Consider the following 26,828-nt stretch of genomic DNA (forward strand, 5'->3'; position numbering starts at 1 on the left):
TTCTTATAAGACCGTCCCACTCTGCTTCTTCCAGGACTCAGAAAGCACCCTTATTTCTGGAATTGCAGACTCTAAAAGTGTTGTCTGGACCAGCAATCCTTGCTTCCTAAGGCCTGAAAGGAATGAGGACACTGCCAGTATGTAATTCGTTAAATACTTATCTTTATGTCAAAAGAAGGTTTTTCCCTTTCTCCTCCCAAATAAAATAAACCAACTTCATATGGAAAAAGTCCCACATTACTTCTGGGTACAATTCTAATTCTTTAAAAAAGCAATAAGCAAACATGTGGTCCAAGACAATTTAGTCTCTAATGTTAATTTAGCAAAACATTTCTTAAGAATCTAATTTATTCTTTCCACTTTCCCTATTGAGGACAGATGCCCAGATATATAGAATTGCTACTCAATTTGCAATCCCTCCCCATTATTTCTTATAAAACCTTAGAAGTAAAGTATGTTTCATTATCAGAATCATTAGTCTACCAATTCATACTTATTTTTGTTCCACTTTGTTCCAATGTTATTCCACTAACACCACTTAAGTTAGCAGAACTCAGATCAGATTCCACAAGCCTCTCCAAGGGAGAGAAGCATGAAAAATCCCAGAAAAGGCAGATTTTTTTTTCTTTTACAATTTTTCTGTAAGCCTCAGGTTCAAGACCTCAGAAGGGGCTTTTAATTATATAAATTAGACCTACTTAAAAATAAAGTAGACTAGCTCAAGTTAGCTGATAAGAGTCAGTGCCAAACAAGTTAATACTTAGTTTTAAAAACTATCTGCAAAAATGTTTTAGCAGTTCTCCAGACCCAAAAGGGTTTTACATCTACAGTAATATGTCAGATTTTTAATTTATTTTTTCTTCTTTTTGATGTGGCAGTAAAAAACTTTCATTATCTCAAAACTAGTCCTTCTTCTCTTACTTTAGCTAAAAGCTATTTGCTTAAGTCCAAGCCATAGGAGCCAATAGACTGGATATTGAAGACTCCTTTGAATTTACACCCCAGCCCTCAGGGGAATGAACAGTTCCTCCACAGGGCACCTCCCCAAATAAAACAACACTATTTAATCCTTATAAATTTTGATACTTCATTCCAATTCTTCTTAAAGGGCTATCTTCCCAGGAAACTAGCTAGGTTTTTAGAGCTAGCTACCTTAGATTGTTCCTTTCCCATGGTTCACAGAATCTTGTCTTCTTTGATGGAGGACTCACCTGATCTTGCCAAAGGGAAATCCTTATGGATTCTAATCATTTAGAGTTTCCCAATAGCAAAGGGAAATAGGAGCCTTTTATAGACTTTCATCGCTTAAAGTTTCCCAATCCCAAATTTAGTCACCCAGGGGACTCACCAGTTCTTGTCAAAGAAAAAATACTCTAATGGACTCAAACTGTTTAGAGTCTCTTACCCCTCATCAGTTTCTTGTCCTACCTGAGTGGTGTACAAATTACCTGACTGATTCCAAACTTTTCTAATCTGTATTAATCTCCAGAGTTGAATTAATCCTCTATCTTTGCTAGCCACTTCCATCTTTGCTTTCTCCAAGTGTCTCTCTTTGGGAATTTACCCAATGGGAGTAGGAGTTACCAAACTGAGCCCAAGGATCACTGGAAAACTCTCTGGAGGACTTTTGCCCTAGATTCTGGTTAGGAGAGACCATTCATGAATAGGAAATATCTTGGAACAAGCCCCCAAAACTGTGTGGAATAGCAATTCTTACCCAAACTAAAATCAAAGACTCTCAAGGTAAAAAGCAAAGAAAGTTTTCATTATAATCTCACAAGAAAGGACAACTCTCAATAGACAAGGTATCAGTAGAGAAGTGTGTAGCACAAACTGCAAACACAGAATTATATAAACCTTAACCCAGAAGTCTCCATCCACTCTTCTGATCTTTTCTTCCCTTGACCAGGGAGTTTTAATTTACCCAGAGACTAAATATCCCAGAGACAAAGAATATTCGTCAATAATACATTCTTTTGTTTTGTTTTGTTTTTTATTATTATAGCTTTTTATTTACAAGATATATGCATACATATATACAAGATATATGTAATTTTTCAGCATTAACAGTTGCAAATCTTTTTGTTCCAACTTTTCCCTCCTTACCCCCACCCCTTCCTCCAGATGGTAGGTTGACCAATACATGTTAAATATATTAAAGTGTAAGTTAAATACAATATATGTATACATGTCCAAATAGTTATTTTACTGTATAAAAAGAGTAGGACTTTGACATAGTGTACAATTAGCCTGTGAAGGAAATAAAAAATGCAGGTGGACAAAAATAGAGGGATTGAGAATTCTATGTAGTGGTTCATAGTCATCTCCCAGAGTTGTTTCCCTGGGTGTAGCTGGTTCAGTTCATTACTGCTCTATTGGCATTGATTTGGTTCATCTCATTGTTGAAGAGGGCCATGTCCATCAGAATTGATCATCATATACTATTGTTGTTGAAGTATATAATGATCTCCTGATCCTACTCATTTCACTCAGCATCAGTTCATGTAAGTCTCTCCAGGCTGAGAAATCCTGCTGGTCATTTCTTACAGAACAATAATATCCATAATATTCATATACCACAATTTATTCAGCCATTCTCCAATTGATGGGCATCCACTCACTTTCCAGTTTCTGGCCACTACAAAGAGGGCTGCCACAAACATTCTTGCACATACAGGTCCCTTTCCCTTCTTTAAAATCTCTTTGGGATATAAGCCCAGTAGTATTACTGCTGGGTCAAAGGGTATGCACAGTTTGATAGCTTTCTGAGCATAGTTCCAAATTGCTCTCCAGAATGGCTGGATGTATTCACAATTCCACCAACAATGTATCAGTGTCCCAGTTTTCCCACATCCCCTCCAGCATTCTGCACAATAATATACTCTTTACTATATTAGTGCTGTATTATATTAATGCTAATGAAAAAAGGGGGGAGAGTGAAATAGAAGAGCAATGTTTGTTTATTTAAGGTAATCTAATACCTGCAGTTTTTAGCCATAGTTCAACTTGTTATTGCAAAGTCTCAAGTCACAAATAGGGTATTGGTAGAAGCCACATTCTTATGAGAGGTGCTCACTCAGTTTATTCCACTCAATATTTAATGCTATCTTTGGGGTATAAGAGGCTTTTTAAATTTAACTTTCCTCTTCTGAAGATAAATTCTAGTTTATTCCCATAGTAAATTTCTATGGTTGGATTCTTTCTTCTTTTGTCTGTTCATATTTTTAAAATGAGAACTAACCACTAGGGCAAGCAGCTCTAATCCTTGGGTAAGGGAGAATGTTGCCTCTAGCTTCAAGTCAGCTCTCTCCTCTGATGTGGAACTCCAAACCAAGAGCTCCGCCTTCTAGCAAGTGCCTGCAGCCAACAGTGTTCCTGCCCCACTGCTTCTGCACTCACCAGATGTCCTGGTTCCTTTTCAAACAGGGCCAAGTCTTTGCAACACAATTCAGCCTGGCATTACTAATGAGCCAAGTCTTTCCAGACTTAGACCCTTGACTCCCTTGAGGTAAAAGTACCTGAGGCTACCTCAGAATCCAACTAACTCCAGAGCTCCCTACTTGCTGTTTCTACAAAGATGATCTGGAGGTGTTCCAGTCTGGTGTGGGGAGGGGAGGGTCTGCAGATCTTCTTGAATTTTACCAAGTCTTATTTGTTCTGCCCCAAATCTTATTTGTTTTTCATTGTTCTAAGTTCACCCTGTGGCACAATTTTATTCTGTTTGTGGGAGAAAACTGAAGAGGTTGAATTTTTCTGTTCTACTCCACCAGATTCCCAGAATCCTGCCCTATACTATAAATTATTCTTGTAATATGCAGGTGAGCTCAATCAATCAGTAATTTTCTCCAGGATGGGAGCTGCAGGATGGGGGGAGAAAAGTTGCTTACCCTGTATTCCCAATGTCAATCTAATCATATTATCCTCTACACCTGGTTGGTTAGTTGTTGTCCTTTGTTTTTGAAGAGGACCAAAATGACATCATTATGTTAAAGCAGAGTTACAGTGTGCCTGATAGTGGCTGACCAGACCAATATGAACTCAGAATGCTCTGCCACAGGTTGGATACAAATAGTCCTATGAACATTTGGGGTAGAGTCTCTAACTTTGTGCATCTTATGTTTGGGTTAATTCAATTCTGCTTTACTCATAGAGCACATCACCTTCTCTGATAAGGGTACGCCATCCTGGGCAGTCCTATGCCAGTGTCTTCCATGTCATACAATTGATTCTAGAGTGCTTAAAACAGATCTTGAGATCTTTAAACAAGATTCCTTGTATCACATTTTCTGACCATCTTGTGAGTGCTTGCCCTCTATAAAATCATAAAATCCTAAAAGATCAGGAGGATCTGAATTCAGATCTGGCTTCAGTAATTTACTTGCTGTGTGACCCTGAGCAATATGTATACATGTATATATTGTATATTATACATGTACATATATACATGTGTGTATATACTTAAAACATATGCTTCAATTTGTACTCAACTACATCCCTCACACCTGTAATGCTTTTGACTTGGTACCCAATCATATTGTTTTCCCTATGTTGCTCCCTTATAACTTTTGCATGTTCTTCCTTTTGTTCATTAAAATTCCTATCAGCTCTCTTAGCTAATTGGGGAGGCTGAGACCCTGTTTATTAGTAAATTCATGCTTTGCGAATAAATTGATCATGCTTGGAGCTTTATACTTCATCTTACCTTAATTTCATCTATGACATTGTTCTATATTTCTTGCAAAGAAAATTTTAATTGTTAAAAAATCACAGCATACATTATAGAATGATTAGAACAGAATTCAGTAACAGCTTATAACTACTGCCTCATTCTGCTAGGAGGTAAATAGGTAAACTTCATTATGATATAAGACAATTTTATAGTACTGCTAATTATCCATTTTACATTTCACCTCCAAAGGACACTATCTGATCAACTATGCTGTTGAAATGGATTGGGTTTGATCCCTCACTGTCACAGAAATCTCCACTTTTGTTCTGGTGGACATTACTGTTGCTATTGTTAGGCTGAGGGATGCTACAATCCTTCAGAGTTTTCAAACTCACAAAGTTGCCTTCTTTAGATACTTGTATCTCTGGATACTTGTTCAATTGAGATAAAGAAAGAACAACTACAAAAAGGTAGAAGTGGCTATGTACTCAGCACTGCCTGGAGACAAATTGGAGGAATCAGCCCTTTCCCCCACCCATTTCTTGGGAGACAACTTGAAGTAGTCCCCTTGTGTTGAAGTAAAAAAGATGTGGGGGAGTAAGTCAGTTCTTTTATGTGTGTGATGGAGGATTGTTCTATTTAAGCCTCAGCCCTTGGAGCAAGCACAATACATCCTGCCTAGTTTTGATACACATGAAGGCTTGTTGAGCCTGCTTCTTGGCATGAACAATGGAGACTTAGCAGGGTCAATAATAGAGTCGGCCAACAGCCACAGCAGCTAAATCCAGTAAACATCTAGCTCTGAGAAGTAACCTGCTTGATTCAGCCCAGCAATTATTGGATCCTATGTAATACAAACAAGGGAGAGACTTGTCCATCAGTTATGTCATGTTCCCATTTTGTAAGGACTTTGCAGAGAGAGAAGGAGATTTCTAAAGTCAAGGATTATCATCTCTCCACCCCAGTTGTTGATGAAATGTTTTGTTATCAACTATTCTCTTCAATGACAGAGTGGACACAAAGGAGAAAATATGCCCTGGTTTGAGGGATGTTTTAGCAAATTGTTTTATTAAAGGAAGTATTTATTTGAACCCTTAAGCTCTGAGTGATCCATTATACCAATAGTAGATACAGATCATGACATAAACATATAAAGTATCATATGAGAATAATTATAGATTAATAAACTAATAAAAATAACATCATATGGGAATAATTATAATAGGTAAATCAACTTAAAATTATTATATTAAGATAATAATAATAAATAAGGAATAAAAAATGATAAACTCTAAACTGGTTTGAGAAGAACCTAAGCCAAAGTATAGGGTAAATACTTCTGCCCTTTAGAAGACTTTCTGAAGTATTGCAGCCACAGCACCAAAGTCTCTTACATCTGTAAACCACTCAATTCATTTCAAATGCATACTCCTCTGCCTGGCATTTAAAGTCCTTACAATCTGGAATTTAGCCTATAATGCCAGACTAATCACATGACACCGCCTCATACTTCTACAGTCTAGCCAAAGTGGCCCACTTACATGAAATTTCAACTTTTGCTTTTGTGTCTTTGAACAAATTATTCCTCAAACCTAGAATTCTTTTCCTCCTCACCCTTGCCTTGTAGAATCTCTTTGTTATTCAGTTACATGTATGATTCTTTTTAACCCTATTTGGGATTTTCTTGGCAAAGATAGTAGAGTTATTTACCATTTCCTTCTCCAACTCATTTTATAGATTAGAATACTGAGGAAATCAGGATTAAGTGACTTGTCTAGAATCACACAGCGAATAAGTACCTGGATTTGGATTTGAACTCAGGTCATTGAACATGTAGGAGGTACCTTATGCCACTGAAATCATACTGTCCACTATGTCCCATATATTCCAATTGGCTACTGAGCCAGAAGTCAGTAAAAATATGTACAGCCCTCTCTCTGAGCTTACTGTCCCCAATTTCTATTCATCTTAGCACTTCTTCCTTTATAGCCTTTGGAATAACCTTGAAGGATTGGGGGTTTCTAATTTTATAATTCATACTTCATCATCTTGTGTGCCCTCAAATATCAATTAGCCACTAAACATTTCTCCAGTGCTAATTAATAAGTTGCTCAATTAGTTTTTTTAAAAAACAAATACAAACTCCCAGGTGAAATCAACACATAAGATGATAAAAAGCAGTCCACAGGAAGGCATAAAGACAGGTAAAATCTACTGGAAAAGAGATCAAGAAACAGAAAACCTGTCTTTATATGCTCCTTGTCTAGAGGGCCCATAGTTGGATCCCAGATCAATCTACTTGGGATAAGGTTAATTCAAGTATCCTCAGGTTTGCTCTGTAGATTCTGGGCTGTCTTGCTGGCTGGACTATGCTATTCTGATCCTTTCAATTGACTAAGGCTCATATTGCTTCTGGTCCCTCCAGTTACTGAAACTAAAAATAAACTGAAGTTTACCCTTCATCCCTTCACCTGCAGTGCTTGCAGCCCACAAGCTGAGACCTACCCACAGCTGGGTGGGCCTTTTGCTATTGTCGGTCTGGCCATCTGCAAAACAGAGTATCACTCTCTTTCTCCTCTCTCTCTTGCTGTTTTATCATGAGTTGCTGCATAGGCAAAGTGGGCCCCATCTAGTTGAATGACCCAAAGCAGATAGATCCTAGACAGTTGCATGGACTAACAGTAGGAGTAGTCCTTAGTTGCTATTTTAATCAGCTGTGCTGTAGAATGAGTAAGAGGGAGTTGTAGGGTGAAGGGAGGGACCTGGCTGCTCAGGTTATTGGTAAGGTTAGGGATGAGAATGGACTATTGTAGATGAGAACAAGTAGAAATGGGATAGCTTGAACGCTTCCCTATCATCATCCAGCATGGTTGTGAAATAAGGCTCTGTGGAAAGTCCTAGGCTACTTTGAGTTAACTCTGCCTTCAGATGGTTTGATCTGAGGCCTGCTGTAAATTTTTTGAACAAGAGATATGCAAAGACAGGTTTAAGTTTTGGCAGGGACTTTCTCAGACGTTAGGGAACTTATTGTCAACTGTTATTTATTGTTTTAAAAAATCTCTTTGCCAATGGCTTTTATCTGCTTTTACCTTCCTGTGAACTGTTTTTATTACTCTGGAGATTGCTTTTCTTTGGGATTAAAAAATATGTATTTAATAAAGGAATATTCATCTGAACCCTCAGGCTCTGAGTAATCTATTGTACTAGATATAGAATCATGACCAGGACACTTTGTATTTTATATCTATTCCAATAAGATTATTATTTTCTTTCTTAATTTGTGTGATCCAAAGTGAAGACATACACATTATAAATTTAAATACATTTGCTTCATGAAATTAGAATGACTAAATATACTATTAAGATTCCAGGTAGCTACATTCTGATCAATTAAAAGGTCAGTTATCCCCTCTGCTGAATTCAAAACTTCACTTTTGCCAAATTGACTAATTTATTCAGGAGATTCTAGAGTTCTGGAACCTGAACTCTTCACTTCCACATTTGAAATCCTTAGCACCTATAATTATCTGAAGCTAAATATTTTTGAAAAAGAAGCTCTTCTTTTATTCTTCAAAACATCTCAAGGAGAAAATAAAGGAATGGTTTCACTAACATCTACTCTAGTTCCCTCTCTTCCCTCCAGCTTAGGATCTTATGAACTCATAGTATAAGACTACTGCCCATGTTGCATATTAAGTAGAGTTTCTCATTTAGGCATCTGGGGCACTATCCTTACAGCTGCTATCTCTAACCAGTGGAAGAGTGGAAGAAGAGAGGAAAAGTAAGAAGTTCTCCTACTAATAAAAAAAAAAATCATATCAAAGAATGTGAAGAAACAATTTTCAGATGAGATTAAAAGGCATGTATAGTCAAATGAAAAAATGTTCTAAATCACTATTGGTTGGAGAAATGCAAGTTAAAACAACTCTGAGGTACTACACTCACACATATTAGATTGGCTAAGATGACAGGAAAAGATAATGATAAATTTTGGAAGGGATGGGGAGAAACTGGGACACTAAGGGATAATTGATGGAATTTTGAAGTGATCCAACCATTCTGGGGAGCGATTTGGAACTGTGCTCAAAGGAATATCAAACTTTTCATACCATTTGATCCAGCAGTGCCACTACTGGGTCTATATCCCAAGGAAATCATAAAAGATGGATAAGGATCTACATATGCAAAAATATTTGTAGAAGTTATTTTTGTCATGGCAAAGAATTGGAAAATTAGTAGATACCTATCAATTGGGGAATGGCTGAATAAGTTATGGTATATGAATGTAATAGAATATTATTGTTATATAAAAAATAATAAACAGGCTGGTTTTAGAAAGGACTAGAAAGATTTACATGAACTGATGCTGAGCAAAACAAGCAGAACCAGGAAAACATCATACACAGCAATAGCAAGATTATATGATGATAAACTATGATAGACTTGGTTCTTCTCCGAGGTTCAATGTTCCAACGCAATCTCAATAAACTTTGGATGGAAAATGCATCCTCATCTAAAGAGAGAACTATTCTATGTTCACTTTTTTCCTTCTGTTTTTTTTTCTTCATGAATTTTTCCTTTTGTTCTGATTTTTCTCTTGACTATGTTAAAAAAAATTAATACCTCAACCTGTACTCTGAGTTCATTACTTCTCTATCTCTATCTATGGGTAGCATATTTCATCATGGGGTCTGTGAGCTTATGGCTCAACATTATTCCAATCAGTGTTCCTAAGAACTTCAAAGTTGTTTGTCTTTAAAATATTGTGGCTTCTTCTCATTTCACTTTGCATCAGTTCATACAAGTCTTTCTACATTTCTCTGAAATATCTCATAATTTTTTAAGCACAATAGTATTCCATCAATCAATAAACATATCTTAGTGGTCTACATGTGCCAGGCATTGTGCTAAAATTCTAGAGATACAAAGAAGAGCAAAAGATAATCTCTATTTTCAAGTAGGTCACACTTGAATCGGAGAAAAAACATTAAACAATTATGTACAATTCAAGATATTTGTTTATTTGATAAATTGGAGATAATCGAAAAATAAAAGGCACTAGAATGAAGAGGATATCAGAAAAAGCTTCCTATGGAAAGTGGGATAAGAAGATGGAGAGGAGAAAAGCTAACTCTAGGTGCTAAGAACAACAAGTGAAAATGTTCAGAGTCTGAAAATGTAGTTTTCTGTCAAAGACACAAAAAGGAGTCCAGTGTCATTGAATCACAGAGTATTTGGTGGAGGAGAAGTAGAAAGTAAAATATAAGAATACTAGAAAAGTAGTAAGGGGACTGGTAATGAAGAATATTGAATGGCATATGGGGAATCTTATATTTGATTGAGATGGAAATAAGGAGTCACTGAACTTTATTGAATATGGAGATCATAGGTGGCACCAAGAAGGCAGAGTAAAAGTGAGGCTCACTGAACTCTTCTTCAGCTCCATTCATATTCCTGTAAATAATGACTCTAAACAAATTTAAAGCATCAGAACACACAAAAAGATGAAGTGGAATAATTTTCCAGCTGAAGACAACTTAGAAAGTCAACAGGAAAGGTCTGTGGCACCAAGAGGGGAATCCAGTTTAAAGCCCTAGTCCCATCCCAGGGGCCTTCACAGCATGAATCAGCTACAGTATTGAAAGTTTCCAGACCTTTCAGCCCATTGACACCAAAAACAACTTGGAAGGTCAGCAGGAAAGGTCTGTCAGTAGGGTGAGAGGGCTTTGGGAAACCAGCAAACCAAGACTAGGTATGGGTAGCAGTGATAGCAGCAGCTTCCAGAGATCTCAGCCCATAGAAAATCTCTTTACCAGTACTGAGGAAGAACTTTGTTGCTTTATCACATGTTGTGATATGAGAGCCACTTGCCAGTGGCTGCTGAAGGTCTAACTCAGACCTGTAGAATAGAACTCTTCATGTAAGAGAATAATGATGATACAAGGAGACTGAGAGGCAGTTGCATTGTCTGATCTCTCTCCTCTTCCCTCTTGCCTCCAGTTTATTTCATTCCCCCAATCCGCAAGGAACATCTGCAAAGGCTGCTTTGCAACTCCTTCAAGTGTTATGATTCACAGCTGTGGAGGACTCTCAGAGATTTGACCTGCCCCTTCATTTAGGCATGGTCCTTAACAATCACACTAAAACTTACAGACATGGTAAAGTGGGGACACTTTTAACAATAATAGGGCAGAAAAGAGGGCTTGTGGTCAGGTTCCTAGGAGGATCTCTAACTGTAGAAAACCATGAACTTTGTGTCAATACATCCTTCACCCTGAAAACAGATCCCTAACTTAACAAAGAATTAAAAGGAGAGAAATAGGCTGGGAAAATGAGCAGACAATCAAAAAAGATTCTGACTATAAAAAGTTACTAGGGTGACAAGGAAAATCAAAATTCATACACAGAAGATAATGAAGTCAAAGCTTCCAAGAAAAATAAGAATTGGTTTCAAACCATGGAAGAGCCCAAAAGAGATTCTGAAAATCAAATAAGAGAAACAGAGGAAAAATTGAGAAGAGAATTGAGAGTGGTGTAAAAGAAAATACAAAAAGTTAATAACAAGAATGCCTTAAAATGCAAAATTGACCAAATGGGAAAGAAGGTACAAAAACTCCATGAGGAAAATAATTCTTTGAAAAGTTGAATTGAGCAAATGGAAGCTAGTGATTTTATGAGAAATCAAGAAACACTAAAATAAATCCCCAAAAATGAAACAATAAGAAAAAAAAGTGAAATATCTCATTGGAAAAACAACTGAGGCTGGAAAATAGATCCAGAAGAAATAATTCAAAAACTATTGGTCTACCTGAAAACTATGATTAAAAAAAAAAAAAAGAGCCTAGACATCATCTTTCAAGGAATTATCAAGGAAAACTGTCCTGATATTCTAGAATCAGAGAGTAAAATAGAAATTGAAAGAACTGTCCTGATATTCTAGAATCAGAGAGTAAAATAGAAATTGAAAGAATTGAAAGAATTACGGATCAACTCCTGAAAGACTTCCCAAAATGAAAACTCCCAGGAATACCATAGCTTATTTACAGAACTCCCAGGGCAAGGAGAAAATATTACAAGCATCCAGAAACAATTCAAGCATAGTGGAGTCAGAGAAGGCTATCTGAGGGCTTGGAATATGGTATTCTGAAGAGGAATGGAGCTAGGATTATAACTTAGAATCACCTACCTGAATATAAACTGAGTATAATCCTTCAGGGAAAAAGATGGATCTTCAATGAAATAGAAGACTTTCAAGCATTTGTGATGAAAAGACCAGAACTGAATATAAATTTTTATTTTTCAAATATAGGACTCAGGAGAAGAATAAGGAGGTAATCAGGAAAAAGATATCATAAGGAACTTTATAATATTTATATGTTTACATTCCAACATGGAAGGATAATATTTACCCTCAAGAGAACTTTCTCATTATAGCAGTTAGAAAGAATATATATAGACAGAGGGTACAGGTGTATGAAGGGATGATATAAAAATAAAATAAAAATTAAGAGGTGAAAGAGGAATGTACTGGGAGAATGGGAAAGGGAGAGATAGAATGGTGTAAATTATCTTCCATAAAAGAGACAAGAAAAAACTTTTAAAGTGGAGGGGAAGATGGGAAAGGGAGGGGAAGTAAGTGAATGTTATTCTCATCAAAATTGGTTCAAAAAAGAAATAGCATACTCAATATGGGTATAGAAAGCTATCTTATCCTGCAGGAAAGTAGAACGGGAAGGAAATATGGGAAGAGGTGATAAAAGAGAAGGCATATTGGGGAAACAGGTGATCAGTAGTAAAACACTTTTGAGGAGGGTCAAGATAAAAGGAAAGAGAAAATAAAATAAATTGGGTGGGGGAGGAAAACAATTAGCAATAGTAATTGGGAAAAGAATTTTGAAGCAAGTTTCTCTGATGAAGGCCTCATTTCTCAAATGTATAATAGAGTCAAATTTATAAAATAAAAAAAGTTCATTCCCCAATTGAAAGGGCAGAGGATTTGTGAGGAAAGATGAGTTTAGTTTTGAACATGTTGAGTTTAAACTATCTATAGGACATTCAGTTTAAGATATGTAGTAGGCATTTGGAGATGGTTAGGATTAAGATTAGGATTAGATAAGTACATCTGAGAGCCATCCTACCATAAACTTAGCAATTGCACAAAATCAATAGTTAAAATTAGAAGGGACATTAAGTGGTACAGTGGATAGAGCTCTAGCCCTGAAGTCAGGAAGACCTGAGTCCAAATCTGGTCTCAGACTCTTAACATTTACTAGCTGGGTGGCCCTAGGCAAGTCACTTAACCCAACTGCCAAAAAACAAAACAAAACAAATTAGCAATTGATAGACAGTCTTGCATTTTCCTTCTTTGCCTCCTTAAAAAGAATTACTATAAATATTTTTTGTTCAAATAGGCTCTTTTTCTTTTCTTTTTTTTTTTTTTTTGATCTCTTTGGGGATACTAACTTAGTAGCAGTAAAAGATCAGAATTTGTACAGTTTAATAGAGTTTGGAAATAGTTCCAAATTGCTTTGTAGAATGACTAGTTCATTTCATCATCAACTTATAAACCAATCCACTGATGAGCTGTTTATTGAAACTCTTCTAACATATCATTTCCTATTTTTCTCAGTTTTGACAATCTAGTACACATGAAGTGGTACCTCAGAGTTTAATTTGCTTTGTTCTAGTTATTAGGGACAGAGCATTTTTTCATGTAGTTATTGATAGCATAGATTTCTTCATCTAAAAAGTGTCTATTCATATTTTTTGACTATTTATCAACTGGATTTGAAACAACACCCTAAATCTTAGAAATAAGACCTTTATCAGAAAAACTTGCTAGATATATTGCCCCTCTCTACCTCACCTCATTTGCTTGCTTCCAATTTTATTTAGTTTTTTGTTTTGTTTTGTTTTGTTTTTTGGCAGTTGGGTTAAGTGACTTGCCTAGGGCCACACAGCTAGTAAATGTTAAGAGTCTGAGGCCAGATTTGGACTCAGGTCTTCCTGACTTCAGGGCTAGAGCTCTATCCACTGTACCACTTAATGTCCCTTCTAATTTTAACTATTGATTTTGTGCAAAAATTTATTAATTGTATGTATTGAAAATTGTCCACTTTGTCTCTCTATCTCTTGTTTGGTCATAAAATCTTCTCCATTGATAAATCTGATAGGCATTTCTTTTCTGCTTCTCTAATTTGTTTCTGATGCTACCCAATGCCAAATTAAATATTCATTTAGATGTCTTAGAAAACATAAGATGTTAGCCTGTGTCTAGTTTCTGCCACACTACATTCTAATTTTCCCTACAGCTTTTGTTGAATAATGAGTTCTTTTTTTTAATTATAACTTTTTATTTTCAAAATATATACATGGATAATTTTTACTATTCATTTCTACAAAACCCTGTTCTAATTTTTTCTCTCTCTTTCCCCCCCCCCCCTTCCCCAGTCAGCAAGTGATCCAATATAATGTTAAACATGTGCAATTCCTCTATATATATTTCCACAAATATCATGCTGCACAAGAAAAATCAGATCCAAAAGGGAAAAAAATGAGAAAGAAAACAAAATGCAAGCAAACCAATAAGAATAAGAGTAAAAAATACTATATTATGGTCTACACTAAGTTCCCACTGTCCTTTCTCTGAGGGCAGATGGCTTTCTTCAACACAAGACCATTGGAACTGGTCTGAATCGCCTCATTGTTGGCAAGGGCCATATCCATCAGAATTCATCATCATTGTACAATCTTGCTATTGCCATATATAGTGATCTCCTGCTTCTGCTCATTTCATTTCATGTAAATCTCTCCAGGCCTCTCTGAAATCATCCTGTTGATCATTTCTAACAGAAAAATAATAATCCATAGCATTCACATACCATAACTTGTTTAGCCATTCTTTAATTGATGGGCATCCATGGGTTTCCTGTTTCTTGCTAATTCGAAAAGGGCTGCCACAAACATTTTTGCACATTTATGGTCCCTTTCCCTCCTTTATGATCTCTTTAAGATACAAGCCCAGTAGAAACACTGCTGTATCAAAGGGTATGCACATTTTGATAATCCTTTGGGCATAGTTCCAAATTGCTCTCCAGAATGGTTGAATCAGTTCACAACTCTACCAACAATGTATCAGTGTCTTAGTTTTCCCACATGCGTTCCAAAATTCATCATCTTTTTCTGTCATTTTAGCCAATCTGACAGGTGTGACCTATTTGGCCATTTTTAATATATTGGCTCAGGTTATTGCTGAACAATTGATATTTCTCCAATTATTTAGATATCTTTATTTATTTAAAGAGAATTTTGTAATTATGGTTTAATAGTTCCTTGGCAGGAAGGACAGTGGTCTTTTATTGTGTATCTTGGCAGGAAAACTCTCAAATATTAATAAAATTTCTCTTTCTATCTCTTCTTCTGGATTTTGTTAGTGCCAGCATATGGAAATGTCAATAATTTATTAGGTTTATTTTATTATCTGCCACTTTGCTGAAATTTTTGATGGCCTCAATTAGTTTTTTAGTTAATTGTCTAGGGTTCTTTAAGTAAATCATCATAGCATCTTTAAAAAGTGATGATTTTTCCTCACTGTCTATGCTTATGTCCTCAGGGCTTTTTTTAAAGTCTTATTACTATCACTAGCATAGCTAGCACTGTATGAAATAGCAGTGATGCTAATGGACATCCTTACTTTACCCCAGTGTTATTTGAAAGACTTTTTGCTTATCTCCATGATAAATAATGCTGGCTCTTGGTTTTATATAGATAACACTTATCATTTTAAGGAAAAATCCATTCATTCCTATGCTTTTTTTTTTCTTGAGGCAATTGAGGTTAAGTGACTTGCCCAGACTCACACATTAGGAAATATTAAGTGTCTGAGACCAGATTTGAACTCAGGTACTTCTGACTTCAGGACTGATGCTCTATCTACTGCACCACCTAGCTGCTCCTATTCCTGTGCTCTTAATTTTTTTTTTAAACAGAGATGGATATTGTATCTTATCAAAAGCTTTTCCTCCATTTATCGATATAATCATTTGTGTTTATAATTTTCCTCATAGTGAATCAGTTCTGTATTCCAGTGAAAGTTATAGTTAAGAGTATATAATCTTTGTTATATTTTGCTGTATTATGTTAATATTTTATTTAAAATTTTTACATATCATTAGGGATATTGGTCTCTAGCTTGCTTTCTCTGTCTTGACTCTCCTTGATTTAAGTATCAACATATTTTTGTCATAAAATTTGGCAAGATCACTTTTTTATCTATTTTTTCAAACAGTTAGAATTAATTGTTCTCTAAATGTTGATGGAACTTACTTGTAAATCCATCTGGTCCTATAGTTTTGTTTGTTTATTTGTTTGTTTGTTTTTTAAGTGGGAATGTGAATTTATTTCTGACTTGCTCAATTTCTTTTCCTAAAATAAAATTTAAATCCTCCATTTCCTATTCTGCTAATCTGGGCAATTTATATTTGCATAACTATTCATCTCTTTCGCTTAGATTTTCAGTTTTATTGGTAAATAGTTAGGTGAAATAGTTCCTAATAATTTTTTTGTTTCTTCTTCATTGGTTATGAATTCACCATTTTCATACAGCTAATTTGGTTTTCTTTTTCTTTTAAATCAGAGTAATGGTTTATCTATTTTATTTTTTCAAATAGCTCCTAATTTTGTTTTAATTCAATGGGATTCTTTGCTTTCATTTTAAAAATTTCTTCTTTGATTATCAGGCTTCATATTTTGATGTTTAAGAATTTTTGGTTTTCTAGGGATATTTTAGTTGCATTTGTTTTTTAAAATCCCCTGAATGTCTCTCTCTCTCTCTGTAGTGTCACAGTTTTCCCACCCTCTCCAACATTCGTCATTATCTTTTCCTGTCATTTTAATCAATCTGAGAGGTGTGTAGTGGTACCTCAGAGTTGTCTTAATTTGCATTTCTCTGATTTCTCTCTCTCTCTTTCTCACTGTCTCTCTCTCTGTGTCTTTCTGTCTCTCTCTCTCTCTGTGTATGTCTCTGTGTCTTTCTCTCTGTCTCTCTCTCTCTCTATGTCTCTCTCTGTGTGTTCTCTCTCTCTCTCTCTCTCTCTCTCTCTCTCTCTTTCTCTCTCTCTCTCTCTCTTTCTCTTTCTCTCTCTCTTTCTCTGTCCTGTCTATTTCTTGCTGTCTATCTGTCTTCTAACTTTGACTGGTTTCTTACACTTCTTTGGAACAAAAGGGATGTCTCAACTGAGTTTTTGGTCTATTGGGGCCTTCTGTTTTCTTAGAGTATTAATTGTTATGCTATTCTAGGGTTAAAGGACTATCTCAGGCTTGCTCCCATAATAAAGCAAAATCTTTCCACTGCTTTCCTTGTCTTAACTTTTAAGTTCCTGACCCAGGTTTGAATCTGAGCAATATGCCTGTGGGCTTTGTTCCTGGGTGGGAGTTACAGTAGACTGCTGCTAGACTCAGCAACTATCAGTCAGTAGGAAATAAGTTTAGAAAGTTTTTGAACAAACAAAATTAATGCAGACAAGATCAGAAGGGAAGCAATCAATTGGGAAATCATTTTTATATTTAAGGTTTCTGATAAAGGCCTCATTTCTAAAATATATAGAGAATTGACTCAAATTTATAAGCCATTTCTAGTCATATGAAAATGTGCTCTAAGTCAGGGATACCTGAATTGACTCTTCAATAGGAAATGATATGGAAGTCTCCTACCTTTTATCTCCAAGAAAATAGTCCAAGTTGGTTTTCTAATTCTTTTTCAAATTATGAACTCTAAGTATTAAAAGTTCTCCACTGTCAATTTATGTTTTTTTTTTTGTTTTTTTTTAACCTCATTCACATTTATGTCCTCTTATCTTATGGAACCTTTCTCCCTATTGCCTCCCCTAGATCAGTTATATTTTATAATTATAAATTATTTTACCTAATCAATAATCAAAGTCCAATACTATTTTTAAAGCATGATAATGTTATGTTATAATCAACATTCAGTTCCCACAGTCCTCTCTCTGTGTGTAGATAGCTCTTTTCGTCAAAAGATCATTGGAAATGGCATCAGTCATCTCATTGTTGGAAAGAATCACGTTCATCAAAATTGATCACATTCATCGGTCGTATAATATTGATGTTGCTATGTACAATGATCTTCTGGTTCTTCTCATTTCACTTAACATCAGTTCACGTAAGTGTCTCCAGGCCTCTCTAAAGTCATCTTACAGAACAATATTTCATAACATTCATATGCCATAATTTATTCAGCCATTCTCCAATTGATGGACATCCATTCACTTTCCAGTTTCTTGACACTACAAAAAGGGCTGCCACAAACATTTTTGAACATGTGGGTCCCTTTCCCTCCTTTAAGATCTCTTTGGAATTTAGGCCCAATTGGAAACACTGCTGGATGAAAGAGTATTCACAGTTTGATAGCTCTTCGGGCATAGTTCCAAATTGCTCTCCAGAATGGTTGGATCTGTTCACAGTTCTACCAATAATGTATCAGTGTCCCAGTTTTCCCACATCCCCTCCAACATTTGTCATTATCTTTTCCTGTCACCAATCTGAGAGGTGTGTAGGGGTACCTCAGAGTTGTCTTAATTTACATTTCTCTGATCAATAATGACATAGAACACATTTTCATATGACTAGAAATGGTTTTAATTTCTTCATCTGAAAGTTGTCTGTTCATATCCTTTGACCATTTATCAATTGGAGAATGGCTTGAATTCTTATAACTTTGAATCAATTCTCTATATATTTTAGAAATGAAGCCTTTATCGGAGTCCTTACATGTAAAAATGATTTCCCAATTAATTGCTTCCCTTCTGATCTTGTTTGCATTAGTTTTGTTTGTACAAAAACTTTTTAACTTAACATAAACAAAATTATCAATCTGGTATAAATTCATCCAATTCTTTGGATATAAATTCCTTCCTTCTCCACAGACCAAAGAGGTAAACTAGACTATGTTCTTCTAATTTGCTTGTAATATCACTCCTTATGTGTAAATCATGGACCCATTTGAACTTATCTTGGTATATGGTGGTAGGTGTGGGTCTATGCCTACTTTCTGCCACATTAGTTTCTAATTTTCCCAGCAGTTTTTATCAAATAGTGAATTCTTATCCCAAAAGCTGGGGTCTTTGGGTTTGTCAAACACTAGATTGCTATAGTTATTGACTATTTTGTTCTGTGAGCCTAACCTATTCCACTGATCAACTTCTCTATTTCTTAGCCAGTATCAAATGGTTTTAGTTTTAGCTTTGGCACAGCTAGGCCACCTTTATTAGCATTTTTTTTTCATTAATTCCTTTGAAATTCTTGACCTTTTGTTCTTCCAGATGAACTTTGTTATTATATTTTCTAGGTCTGTAAAATAATTTCTTGGGAATTTGTTTGGTATGGTACTAAATAAGTAGGTAAATTTAGGTAGTATTGTCTTCTTTATTATATTCACTCAGCCTACAGATGAGCACTTGATATTTTTCCAACTGATTAGATCTGCAAGCCCAATACTATTAACCACTCTATTATCTAGCTACTTACTAGAGATCCCAATTATTCATGATGAAGAAAGGGTTTTTATTTAACCAAGCTTCTCTGGACTCCAAAATAAGGAAATTCTGAGAAAAGGATGATAACATTATCATCATCCCTAAAGCCTTTAGCTTAAGTATCTCTCATTGCTTTTTTCCGACTCCTTCTTCTTCCTCTATAATCTGTTCTTTGGTGAGCTCATCACTTCCCCTGAATTTAGTTATAATTTGTTTACAAATTATTCCCAAATCTTTTTAACGAGCCCTAATTTTAAGCTACAGTTTCAAATAACCAATTGCATGTTGAATTGATTTCTATTTGACCCTCCATCTATCTGCATCTGATAATCTGGATAACAGACATGTTTATTGGATCTAGTTTCTCCTGTCTAGAATATGAGGCCTATGTCTTTTGGGTCATCATTTGGGTCTTTTAGTCTCAAAGCAGTTAACTAAATGTCTCCATCTACAGGGAACCTCTTTTGAACTTTTTTTTTTTTTTGGCATACATCTCCCTGTTTTATGCCTTGCCTGATGTTGACTTTCCAAGAATCATTAAAGTTGTAGAATTTCTTCTGTAAAGGAAACCTGTATAATCAGTTTTATAAGGTTGAGTGAATGAGCTGTCAGAGGTTTAGGAACTGGAATTAATGCCAAAGTTTGCTGGCAGTCAAGTCTGGTGAGAAGAAATCTGTGTGACTCAGTTTGAACTGATAGCTTTAGAATCCGAAACCTTCAGGGTCACCCCTAGAATCCGGAGAGATGCAGCTCATTCTAGACGTATCTCTGAGTAGTGAGGATTCTAATGCTATTGGCTCAACCCCCATTACCTGTATATTGTTCCTGATGTTGAACTACATTTAATATTTCCCTTATATCATTGATTAGTCCCCAATATAATTTTTTCAACATAAAACATTTCCATTTTAGTTGCATTACTTTTAAAAAAGCAAAATAAAAGTGAGAAAATTATCATTCAATTTGCACTCAAGAATTCATCACTTTTCTCTCTGTAGGTAGAGAGCACTTTTTCATCATGAGTCCTTTGGAATTGTCTTGAATCATTGTATTGATTAGGATAGCCAAGTCTTTTACAGTTGATCATCATTATAACATTGCTGTTACTGTGCACAATGTTTTTCTAGTTATTTTCACTTCATGTTTGTTTGAATCATATATATATCTTGCTCTGGTTTCTTTTTCTGAAACCCCTCACCTTGTCATAGTAGCATTTCATCACATTATATGCTACAATTTGTTCAGTCATTCCCCAATTGATGAGCAACCCCCCAACTTCCATTTCTTTGCCAACACACAAAAAAAGCTGCTATAAATATTTTTGAACATATACATTCTTTTCCTTTTTCTTTTATCTCTTTGGTATACGGACATAGTAGTGATATTGTTAGGCCATAGGATATACACAATTTTTTTACTGGGCGTAACTCCAGATTGTTCTCCAGATCATGTTCTCTACTATTCACAGTACTCATTGATTCCAGAAGGCATGCTGAGTGGAAAAAATATACACAAAAAATTTTTCCCAAAAAGAGTATGTCTCTGGTCTGCAGTCAAACCATCCCTCCCTACTCAATTCTTGAAAGGGACAAGTGGGGCATCCAGCTGCAGAGAAATAAGCCAGCTCAGCCCACTCCAACCCAGCTGGATTCCTCCTTCTTGACCCAACTCACTTTTTGAGAGGAACTTTGACTTTTATGTCTTCCCCCCTATCCTACACTATCCAAGCTTCCTTGAGAGATGGGGAGTCTGTGTGTCCAAACAAAAGCTATGATCCCTCACCTTCCTCTGCCCAGGGATCTGAGGGCTCAGCTGCCTGGGTCCTTTGCTCCCGGTGGCCCCCTGCATCTGGGCTCCTATCACTGTTACTCACCAAGCACCAGTGCTCCTGCTATTTCATCTCCTACTGAAAACACTAGCTGTCTGTGCCCCTTTGGGAGCCAAGAGACTATATGCTGCTCTGCAACCTGCCCACTAACTAGCACAACCTCATATCATAGGCTCCAACTTGATAATCCTGTGCACTGTTGCCTTCACTGGGGAGAATATTCTTATAGCCTAGGGCAGTATCCCTGGCCAACCTCACATTCCTATTGCTCAGCCAACCACATGTGAGGAGTGCCAAGAAACCATCAAGTGCTGAAGCATTTTTTTCTTGTGGAAATGCATTGAATACTAAATTTGATGAATTTCACATATATATTTACTGTTTTTATAGTACCTTCTTGAAGTGCCATAGGATAAATGAAGTTCCTAACCTACTTCAATATCAATAGTTGCAGTATATACAGGTGTAGTTCAATTTCCTGGAATGTATAGTGCTGAAACACTGGTGATTTGGCAATGTCAGTCCCAGCTCAGCCTTCTACTTTAAACTTTAGCTATTGACCAGGCTTCATTGTGAAATAAATTTCTATTATTGTTATCACTGTTGTTGCTGCTTTTCTTTCTTTCTTTCTTTCTTTCTTTTTAATTAGCTTATTCCATTCACATTCACAGTCATGATCGCTGATTGTGCATTCCCCCCTTCCCATTTTCCTCTTTCCTTCTCTCTCTTTTATTATTCTGTTTCTCCTCAGAAGTCTGTTTTGCTTCCTGCCACAGCCTCCCTCATCTTTCCTTTCCCTTATCATTCACCCTACTACATCTCTGATCACTTTTTCTTCCTATCTCCCTATTGGATATAGATTTCTATACATAACTGAGTGTGTATATAAATTCTTCTTTGAACCAATTCCAGTGAGCATGAGGCTTAAGCATTTCCCCCCTCCTTTTCTCTCTACTATGAAAGTCGATCCTTGTACATTTTTTTGGTGAGAAAAAATTCCCCACTTTTCCTCTCCCTCTCCTAGTGCATCCCTTTTTCTCACCTCTATTTTTTTTTTAGCTTATTCCATCACTGATTTACATCTGTGCCCTCTATATATGTAGACTGTAACTGCCCTAATAATGATAGAATTCTTAGTTTTACATGTATTATCATTCCAAAAAAGAAATATAAACATTTCAATTCTTACTGAACCCTTTATGATTATTCTTTCCTGTTCACTTTTTTATGCTTCTCTTGAGTCTTATGTTTAAATGTTAAATTTTCTATCCAACTGTGGTCTTTTTCATCAGGAATGCTTGGAAGTTCTCTATTTCATTGAATATTCATTTCCCTTCTAAACGATTATACTCAATTTTATTGGGTGGTTGATTTTTTTGTTGTAGTACTAGATCTTTTAGCATAAAGTTCCAAGTCAAGAAATGGGCTGAAAAATAACCAAACAACACAAGAAGAACTTGATCATAAAAAGGAACTACAGTGGAAATTTATGAAAAAAAGAATTAATAACTAGATCCAGAGTATTATATTCTAAGCCCTCCCTTCATTTTATATGAAAATTGCTAAAGTTTGTGTGATCCTGACTATGGCTCCATGACATCTGAATTGTTTTTTTCTGACAGACTGCAATATTTTCTCTATGACCTGGGAACTCTAAATTTTAATTATAATATTTCTGAGAGTTTTCATTTTGGAATCTCTTTTAGGAGGTGATTAGTGGATTCTTCCAATTTCTATTTTGTCCTTGGGAGCTAAAAGTTTTCCTTTATAATTTCTTGAAAGACAATGTCTAAGCCCTTTTTATAAATGGCTTTCTTTTGTGACCAGCACAACACAAATTGTCTAATAGAGGTTGAAAATAAGGAAATGGGGTTGCTAATAATTCAAAAGAGCCTTTTATTGATAGAAATCATGTTGCTCATATATCTTAAAATCATGTTACTATGAAAAGCATTGTTCTATAACCAATCTGGGTTTCTGTTTTCTATGATCTAACTCTTTGAAGCATGTTGTTAATTTCTAGGAATTCAATCTTATGTAAAGTTCACAATGCCCCAATATTGTGCCAAGGCTTTATGTTTTCTCATGATTTCAAGCTTAAATGCACCCTTCATTAATCTTTGGAGATGGGAAACATCCCAGTTACCAAAGTTTCTAGCTTCCTGGGAGTTCTCTACGGCTTTCAATGAGTTCAATACTTTTAAAATTATCTCTCATTGATCTATTTTCCAGGTCAGCTGTTTTTCCAATAAGATATTACACATTTTTTCTATTCCTTTTACTTTATTGTTTCTTGATGCTTCATGAATCTTAGTTTCCACTTGCCCTATTCTAATTTCTATGGAATTCTTTTCTTCATTCAGCTTTTGTTTCTTTTTTCCCTTTTTACTAATTCTGCTTTTTAGGGAGTTCTTTTCTTCAATGAATTTTTGTATCTCTTTCTCCACTTCACCTTTTTTGCTTTTTGAGTATTTTCTTCAGTGAATTTTGGTACCTCTTTTCCCAAGCTATTAATTCTTTTTTCATAAATTTCTTGCATAACTCTCATTTATTTTTCCAATTTTTCCTCTACCATCATCTCTTTCTTTAATGACTCCAGGAATTCTTATTGGGCTTATAGCCATTGAACAGTTTTCTTTATTGATTTTTTAATAGCTGTTTTCATATTATTGCCTTCTTCTGAGTTTGTGTTTTGGTCTTCCTCGCCACTATAGTGTCTTCTTATGATCAAGTTCTTGTAGCGTTTGCTTGTTTTTCAAACTATTTCTTGACTTTGAACTTTATACTAAAGTTGAGCTCTGCTCATTTTGGATTTGGGAGGCAGTGTCTCAAAATTCAGACATTTTTGTGTTGCTGTTTTTAGAGCTAGTTCTGCAATTCCTCTGGTATGATCCAGAGGGGGCTGTGGTCACTTCTCTCTTGGTCTGCACTTTGGAGGTCCTTGCTCCCCTGTACTAGTACTAGTGCTTCTTTCTGCCTTGGAACTGCAATCAAGTCTCTACCTTCCTTGTTGCTAATGAGAAGAACTCTTTGCCCTGGAATTGTGACCCAGACCTGCTTATAGGCAATAAAATTGCAAATCAGTTCTGCCGTACCCAGTATAAGCAACAGATCCCCTGAACTCTTATGATCTCTGAACCCCTTATCATCTCTGTGATGAGAGCTCCTGAGGCTGCTACCATTGCTGCCAGTGTCATAGCCTCCAGCCCCATGACTGATACTGCCACTGTGTGCACTCTGGTCTTGTCACAACCCCAGAACTCTCCTATCAACCTCCCAAATTTTCTTAATCTGGAAAAATGTTTCACTCTGACCTTTCATTGGCTTTGCCTGTCTAAAATTTGATTTGATTTGTTATTTTAAAGTTCTTTGGAAGGGAATATTGGAAAAGTTCAGGGGTGTTGCTGCCTGTATTTCACCAACTTGGCTTAATCCTCCCCCTACTATAATTTAACTAAGTAATATCAATTAGCTTTTACAAAGAGACATTTACTGAGAAGACACAGCAAGAACAGAAGTTACAAAGTATTTCCATTCCACTATCTAAGAGCATATTTTCTGCTATCTCAGTATCTGGGAAGAATGGGCTCAGATAAAATCATTTCTATTAAAACTTTTGCCGCATACTAAGTTCACTAACAAATTTCGATGGACATCCCTCTTGGCTTGATCAACTGCTAATGCTGTGTCAAACACCAGGCTACCCAAAAATTCTGACATAATTGCTAGTCTTGCAATAGTTATTTCCTTCTCACTCAAACACAGCCATAGAGAATAAAGAGGGTTCTTTGACCTACTAGTCTCCTTTTCAATGAACGGTTAGTTCCCTTTAATCAATAGGCTTACAGTTTTAACAGACTGGAAAAAGTTATAGAATACCTGCATATATTCTGAATTATGGCAGTAAAGGAGTTAAGTCCAGGACTTTCATTTGTCTTGTTCTTCATTGCATTTTATTATCATTATTCTCTTAGTTTTGCTCATTTCACTGTGCATCAATTCATGCAAGTCTTCTCAATTTTCTGTGAAACTGTCCTTTTTTTTTTTTATCATTTCTTAGGACAAGTAGATAGAGTAAAGGATCTAAAATCAGGAAAACTCATTTTCCTAAGTTCAAATCTGGCCTCAGACACTTACTAGCTGTGTGACCCTGGCCAAATCACTTAATCCTGTTTGTCTCAGTTTCCTCATCCATAAAATGAGCTGGAGAAGGAATGGCAAAGCACTCCATATCTTTGTTAAGAAAATTCCAAATGGGCTCACAAAGAGGTAGATGCTATTATGATCCCAATTTTACATAAGAAGAAACTGAGTCAGACAGAGGTTAAGTCACTTGGCCAGGGTCACACAGATACTAAGTGTCTGAAGGTGGATTGAACACAGGTCTTCCTAACTTCAGGTGAAGTGCTCTATTCACTTCACAACTTAGCTGATCTTTATGCCAAAATTTTTTCAACCATTCTTCAATTGATGGTCACTCCCTTAGTTTCTAGTTCTTTGCCATCACAAAAAGAGTTGCTATAAATATTTTTGTACAAATAGGTTCTTTTCCTCTTTTTTTGCTATGAAATACAAACCTGCATCAAAGGGTATGAGTTTAATGACTTTGGGGGCATAGTTCCAAATTGTTCTCTAGAATGTTTTGACATTCATGGTTCTATCAACAATACACCTGTGTAGCCAATAGAAACATGTATAATTTATATCATGTTGTTTGCCTTCTCAATGGATAGAGGTGGAGCAGGAGAAAGGGTGATAATTTGGAGCTCAAAATTCAAAAATTTATATTAAAAATAATAAATTGGGGCAGGAAAAAGCCATACATTTATGTGATTCTTTTTATGTAGTCCCTCTAATAACTGTCATCTTCCTTTTTTTGTTGTTGTCAATTTTGCTACTCTGATGGGGAAAAAAAGCTTTAATTCTCATTTCTCTGATTATTAGTAATTTGGAGCATTTTTTCTATGCTGTTGTTATTCTATGCCTGTTGAATATTGACTATTTTTCTACTGAAGAAAATTTCTTGTTCTTAGAAATTTTCTTATATTTCTAGGATATTACCCTCATCAGAGAAACCTTATTATAGAATTTCCTTCCTAGTCTCCTGTTTCCCTTATAATATTAATTGCATTTAGTTTTGTTTGTGCAAACTTCTTAGTTTTATGTCATCAAAATTGTCTGTTTTATCTTCTCTGATTTTCTTTATTCCTTATTTGATCAGGGATTCTTCCCTTATTCAATGATCCAAAAAGTATTACTTCCTTGCTCCTCTAATTTGTGAAGTTATTCTGGATGCCTTAGTCATGTAATCTTTTTTCTAAAGCTTTTAAAATTATATTTGTAAGATATCTTGCAAATATATTCCTAACAGCCTTGGTTAGGTATACTTCAGTTCTGTCTGGGAATCTGTCATTTCTACATTTGACAGATTTCTGGCCAGATATAGAGTAAATCTAATTGGTGGAGGAATTACCTACATGGACAAGGTTCACAGATCCATCAAAGTATTATTTTTAACTGAATTTTAAATATTTTGGTTTCCGTGGTTTTATGTATATAAAAGAATATTGTTCAATGCCCATGTGCAATTTGTTTCTTTAACCGGATTTGTTCAGAGCATTATTAGGTTTACGATAATTTCGTGTTCTGTCCTTTTTTGATCATGTCCAACTCTTCATGACCCTATTTGGAATTTTCTTGGCAAAGATACTGGAGTGGTTTGTGTGCTGTTTCCTTCTTCAGTTCATTTTACAGATGAGGAAACTGAGGCAACCAGGTT

At 35.6% G+C, this 26,828-nt stretch overlaps 1 protein-coding gene across 3 annotated transcripts in view; it reads left to right on the plus strand.

The window, feature by feature from the left end:
* Positions 1-26,828, plus strand: part of ST6GALNAC2 (ST6 N-acetylgalactosaminide alpha-2,6-sialyltransferase 2) — a 69,545-nt gene that overhangs the window by 27,819 nt on the left and 14,898 nt on the right. The window lies entirely within an intron of this gene.

The sequence above is a fragment of the Antechinus flavipes genome, chromosome 4 (genome assembly GCF_016432865.1).
Source record: "Antechinus flavipes isolate AdamAnt ecotype Samford, QLD, Australia chromosome 4, AdamAnt_v2, whole genome shotgun sequence".
Classification (NCBI taxonomy): domain Eukaryota; kingdom Metazoa; phylum Chordata; class Mammalia; order Dasyuromorphia; family Dasyuridae; genus Antechinus; species Antechinus flavipes.